The following is a 6,365-nucleotide window of genomic DNA, read 5'->3' as shown; positions in this document are numbered from 1 at the left end:
GCAGCCTCCACAGAGCTAGAGGAGAGACCTGACTGATACAGAGAGACCCTGCAGCCTCCACAGAGCCAGAGGAGACACCTGACTGATACAGAGAGACCCTGCAGCCTCCACAGAGCTAGAGGAGACACCTGACTGATACAGAGAGACCCTGCAGCCTCCACAGAGCTAGAGGAGACACCTGACTGATACAGAGAGACCCTGCAGCCTCCACAGAGCTAGAGGAGAGACCTGACTGATACAGAGAGACCCTGCAGCCTCCACAGAGCTAGAGGAGACACCTGACTGATACAGAGAGACCCTGCAGCCTCCACAGAGCCAGAGGAGACACCTGACTGATACAGAGAGAGACCCTGCAGCCTCCACAGAGCTAGAGGAGACACCTGACTGATACAGAGAGAGACCCTGCAGCCTCCACAGAGCTAGAGGAGACACCTGACTGATACAGAGAGAGACCCTGCAGCCTCCACAGAGCTAGAGGAGACACCTGACTGATACAGAGAGACCCTGCAGCCTCCACAGAGCTAGAGGAGACACCTGACTGATACAGAGAGACCCTGCAGCCTCCACAGAGCTAGAGGAGACACCTGACTGATACAGAGAGACCCTGCAGCCTCCACAGAGCTAGAGGAGACACCTGACTGATACAGAGAGACCCTGCAGCCTCCACAGAGCCAGAGGAGACACCTGACTGATACAGAGAGACCCTGCAGCCTCCACAGAGCTAGAGGAGAGACCTGACTGATACAGAGAGACCCTGCAGCCTCCACAGAGCTAGAGGAGACACCTGACCTGCTTTTTTTTCTTTTCGTTTTTTTGCGTTTTTGTTTTAGTTCGTTCTTTTTTTTGTGTTTTTTTTTATGTTCTTTTTTTAGCATTCTTTTTTTGCGTTCTTTTTCGTTTTAGTTGGTTAATTTGTTTGCGTTCTTTTTTTGCATTCGTTTTTTTGCGTTTTCATTTTAGTTAGTTCTTTTTTTTGCGTTCTTTTTTTTGCGTTTTCTTATTTTTGCGTTCGTTTTTTAGCGTATTCTTTTTAGGTTTTTTTTTTTATTTTTTTTTTGCGTTTTTGTTTTAGTTTGTTAGTTTTTTGCGTTAGTTTTTTTGCGTTTTCGTTTTAGTTCGTTCTTTTTTTGCGTTCTTTTTTTGCGTTAATGTTTTTGCGTTCTTTTTTTTCGTTCGTTTTTTTGCGTTTTCGTTTTTTTGCGTTTTCGTTTTAGTTCGTTATTTTTTTGCGTTCTTTTTTTGCGTTAGTTTTTTTGCGTTTTTGTTTTAGTTCGTTCGTTTTTCTGCATTCGTTTTTTGCGTTTTCGTTTTAGGTTTTTTTTTTTATTTTTTTTTTGCGTTTTTGTTTTAGTTTGTTAGTTTTTTGCGTTAGTTTTTTTGCGTTTTCGTTTTAGTTAGTTCATTTTTTTGTGTTCTTTTTTTGTGTTCTTTTTTGTGTTCTTTTTGTGTTCTTTTTTTTTCGTTCGTTTTCGTTTTAGTTGGTTAATTTTTTTGTGTTCTTTTTTTGCGTTCGTTTTTTTGCGTTTTCGTTTTAGTTCGTTTTTTTTTTTGCGTTCGCTTTTTTGCGTTTTAGTTTTATTTCGTAATTTTATTTGCCTTTTTTTGCCTTTTCGTTTTTTTGCATTCTTTTTTTTGCGTTTTCGTTTTAGTTCGTTCATTTTTTTGCGTTCGTTTTTTTGCGTTTTCGTTTTAGTTAGTTAATTTTTTTGCGTTCATTTTTTTCATTCTTTTTTTGTGTTCTTTTTTTTGCGTTCGTTTTTTGCGTTTTAGTTCGTTCTTTTTTTGCGTTCTTTTTTTGCGTTTGTTTTTTTGCATTTTCGGTTTAGTTCGTTCATTTTTTTGCCTTTTTTTTGCGTTTTCGTTTTAGTTAGTTCATTTTTTTGTGTTCTTTTTTTGTGTTCTTTTTTGTGTTCTTTTTGTGTTCTTTTTTTTCGTTCGTTTTCGTTTTAGTTGGTTAATTTGTGTTCTTTTTTTGCGTTCGTTTTTGTGCGTTTTCGTTTTAGTTCGTTCTTTTTTTTGCGTTCGTTTTTTTGCGTTTTAGTTTTATTTCGTAATTTTTTTTGCCTTTTTTTGCCTTTTCGTTTTTTTGCATTCGTTTTTTTGCGTTTTCGTTTTAGTTCGTTAGTTTTTTTGCGTTTTTGTTTTAGTTCGTTCGTTTTTTTGCGTTCGTTTTTTTGCGTTTTCGTTTTAGTTAGTTAATTTTTTTGCGTTCTTTTTTTTCATTCTTTTTTGTGTTCTTTTTTTTGCGTTCGTTTTTTGCGTTTTAGTTCGTTCTTTTTTTGCGTTCTTTTTTTGCGTTTGTTTTTTTGCATTTTCGGTTTAGTTCGTTCATTTTTTTTTGGAGGAGACACCTGACTGATACAGAGAGAGACCCTGCAGCCTCCACAGAGCTAGAGGAGACACCTGACTGATACAGAGAGACCCTGCAGCCTCCACAGAGCTAGAGGAGATACCTGACTGATACAGAGAGACCCTGCAGCCTCCACAGAGCTAGAGGAGACACCTGACTGATACAGAGAGACCCTGCAGCCTCCACAGAGCTAGAGGAGAGACCTGACTGATACAGAGAGACCCTGCAGCCTCCACAGAGCTGGAGGAGACACCTGACTGATACAGAGAGACCCTGCAGCCTCCACAGAGCTGGAGGAGACACCTGACTGATACAGAGAGACCCTGCAGCCTCCACAGAGCTAGAGGAGACACCTGACCTGTCGTTTTTTTGCGTTTTTGTTTTAGTTCGTTCGTTTTTTTGTGTTCTTTTTTGTGTTCTTTTTTTGCCTTCGTTTTCGTTTTAGTTGGTTAATTTTTTTGCGTTCTTTTTTGCGTTCGTTTTTTTGCGTTTTCGTTTTAGTTCGTAATTTTTTTTGCCTTTTTTTGCCTTTTCGTTTTTTAGCCTTTTTTTCGTTTTAGTTCGTTAGTTTTTTTGCGTTTTTGTTTTAGTTCGTTAGTTTTTTGCGTTCTTTTTTTCCATTATTTTTTTTGCGTTCGTTTTTTGCATTTTAGTTCGTTCTTTTTTTTTTCGTTAATTTTTTTTCGTTTTAGTGCGTTCGTTTTTTTGCGTTTTCGTTTTAGTTAGTTCATTTTTTTTGTGTTCTTTTTTTCATTCTTTTTTTGCGTTCGTTTTTTGCGTTTTAGTTCGTTCTTTTTTTTGCGTTCTTTTATTGCGTTTTCGTTTTAGTTCGTTAATTTTTTTGCCTTTTTCTTTTGCGTTTTCGTTTTAGTTCGTTTGTTTTTTTGCGTTTTTGTTTTAGTTCGTTCGTTTTTTTGCGTTATTTTTTTGCGTTTTAGTTAGTAAATTTGTTTGTGTTCTTTTTTGTGTTCTTTTTTTTGCGTTCGTTTTCGTTTTAGTTGGTTAATTTTTTTGTGTCAGAAACATGCAGCCTCCACAGAGCTAGAGGAGACACCTGACTGATACAGAGAGACCCTGCAGCCTCCACAGAGCTAGAGGAGACACCTGACTGATACAGAGAGACCCTGCAGCCTCCACAGAGCTAGAGGAGACACCTGACTGATACAGAGAGACCCTGCAGCCTCCACAGAGCTAGAGGAGAGACCTGACTGATACAGAGAGAGACCCTGCAGCCTCCACAGAGCTAGAGGAGACACCTGACTGATACAGAGAGACCCTGCAGCCTCCACAGAGCTAGAGGAGACACCTGACTGATACAGAGAGACCCTGCAGCCTCCACAGAGCTAGAGGAGACACCTGACTGATACAGAGAGACCCTGCAGCCTCCACAGAGCTAGAGGAGACACCTGACTGATACAGAGAGACCCTGCAGCCTCCACAGAGCTAGAGGAGACACCTGACTGATACAGAGAGACCCTGCAGCCTCCACAGAGCTAGAGGAGATACCTGACTGATACAGAGAGACCCTGCAGCCTCCACAGAGCTGGAGGAGACACCTGACCTGTTTTTTTTTCGTTTTTTTGCGTTTTTGTTTTAGTTCGTTCGTTTTTTTGCGTTAGTTTTTTTGCATTTTCATTTTAGTTAGTTCATTTTTTGTGTTCTTTTTTGTGTTCTTTTTGTGTTCTTTTTTTTGCATTCGTTTTCGTTTTAGTTAGTTAATTTTTTTCCGTTCATTTTTTTCATTCTTTTTTTGTGTTCTTTTTTTTGCGTTAGTTTTTTGCGTTTTAGTTCGTTCTTTTTTTGCTTTCTTTTTTTGCGTTTGTTTTTTTGCATTTTCGGTTTTGTTTGTTAATTTTTTTGCCTTTTTTTGCGTTTTTGTTTTAGTTAGTTCATTTTTTTGTGTTCTTTTTTGTGTTCTTTTTTGTGTTCTTTTTGTGTTCTTTTTTTTTCGTTCGTTTTCGTTTTAGTTGGTTAATTTGTGTTCTTTTTTTGCGTTCGTTTTTTTGCGTTTTCGTTTTAGTTCGTTCGTTTTTTTGCGTTTTAGTTTTATTTCGTAAATTTTTTTGCCTTTTTTTGCCTTTTCGTTTTTTTGCATTCGTTTTTTTGCGTTTTCGTTTTAGTTCGTTAGTTTTTTTGCGTTTTTGTTTTAGTTCGTTCGTTTTTTTGCGTTCGTTTTTTTGCGTTTTCGTTTTAGTTAGTTAATTTTTTTGCGTTCTTTTTTTTCATTCTTTTTTGTGTTCTTTTTTTTGCGTTCGTTTTTTGCGTTTTAGTTCGTTCTTTTTTTGCGTTCTTTTTTTGCGTTTGTTTTTTTGCATTTTCGGTTTAGTTCGTTCATTTTTTTTTGGAGGAGAGACCTGACTGATACAGAGAGACCCTGCAGCCTCCACAGAGCTAGAGGAGAGACCTGACTGATACAGAGAGACCCTGCAGCCTCCACAGAGCTGGAGGAGAGACCTGACTGATACAGAGAGACCCTGCAGCCTCCACAGAGCCAGAGGAGACACCTGACTGATACAGAGAGACCCTGCAGCCTCCACAGAGCTAGAGGAGACACCTGACTGATACAGAGAGAGACCCTGCAGCCTCCACAGAGCCAGAGGAGACACCTGACTGATACAGAGAGACCCTGCAGCCTCCACAGAGCTAGAGGAGACACCTGACTGATACAGAGAGACCCTGCAGCCTCCACAGAGCTAGAGGAGACACCTGACTGATACAGAGAGACCCTGCAGCCTCCACAGAGCTAGAGGAGACACCTGACTGATACAGAGAGACCCTGCAGCCTCCACAGAGCCAGAGGAGACACCTGACTGATACAGAGAGACCCTGCAGCCTCCACAGAGCTAGAGGAGACACCTGACTGATACAGAGAGACCCTGCAGCCTCCACAGAGCTAGAGGAGACACCTGACTGATACAGAGAGACCCTGCAGCCTCCACAGAGCTAGAGGAGAGACCTGACTGATACAGAGAGACCCTGCAGCCTCCACAGAGCTAGAGGAGACACCTGACTGATACAGAGAGACCCTGCAGCCTCCACAGAGCTAGAGGAGACACCTGACTGATACAGAGAGACCCTGCAGCCTCCACAGAGCCAGAGGAGACACCTGACTGATACAGAGAGAGACCCTGCAGCCTCCACAGAGCTAGAGGAGACACCTGACTGATACAGAGAGAGACCCTGCAGCCTCCACAGAGCTAGAGGAGACACCTGACTGATACAGAGAGAGACCCTGCAGCCTCCACAGAGCTAGAGGAGACACCTGACTGATACAGAGAGACCCTGCAGCCTCCACAGAGCTAGAGGAGACACCTGACTGATACAGAGAGACCCTGCAGCCTCCACAGAGCTAGAGGAGACACCTGACTGATACAGAGAGACCCTGCAGCCTCCACAGAGCCAGAGGAGACACCTGACTGATACAGAGAGACCCTGCAGCCTCCACAGAGCTAGAGGAGAGACCTGACTGATACAGAGAGACCCTGCAGCCTCCACAGAGCTAGAGGAGACACCTGACCTGCTTTTTTTTCTTTTCGTTTTTTTGCGTTTTTGTTTTAGTTCGTTCTTTTTTTTGTGTTTTTTTTTATGTTCTTTTTTTAGCATTCTTTTTTTGCGTTCTTTTTCGTTTTAGTTGGTTAATTTGTTTGCGTTCTTTTTTTGCATTCGTTTTTTTGCGTTTTCATTTTAGTTAGTTCTTTTTTTTGCGTTCTTTTTTTTGCGTTTTCTTATTTTTGCGTTCGTTTTTTAGCGTATTCTTTTTAGGTTTTTTTTTTTATTTTTTTTTTGCGTTTTTGTTTTAGTTTGTTAGTTTTTTGCGTTAGTTTTTTTGCGTTTTCGTTTTAGTTCGTTCTTTTTTTGCGTTCTTTTTTTGCGTTAATGTTTTTGCGTTCTTTTTTTTCGTTCGTTTTTTTGCGTTTTCGTTTTTTTGCGTTTTCGTTTTAGTTCGTTATTTTTTTGCGTTCTTTTTTTGCGTTAGTTTTTTTGCGTTTTTGTTTTAGTTCGTTCGTTTTTCTGC

This window comes from Notolepis coatsorum (genome assembly GCF_963971535.1).
Source record: "Notolepis coatsorum genome assembly, chromosome: 6".
Lineage (NCBI taxonomy): Eukaryota > Metazoa > Chordata > Actinopteri > Aulopiformes > Paralepididae > Notolepis > Notolepis coatsorum.
The sequence above is the reverse complement of the archived record's forward strand: the minus strand, read 5'-3'. Positions refer to the sequence as shown.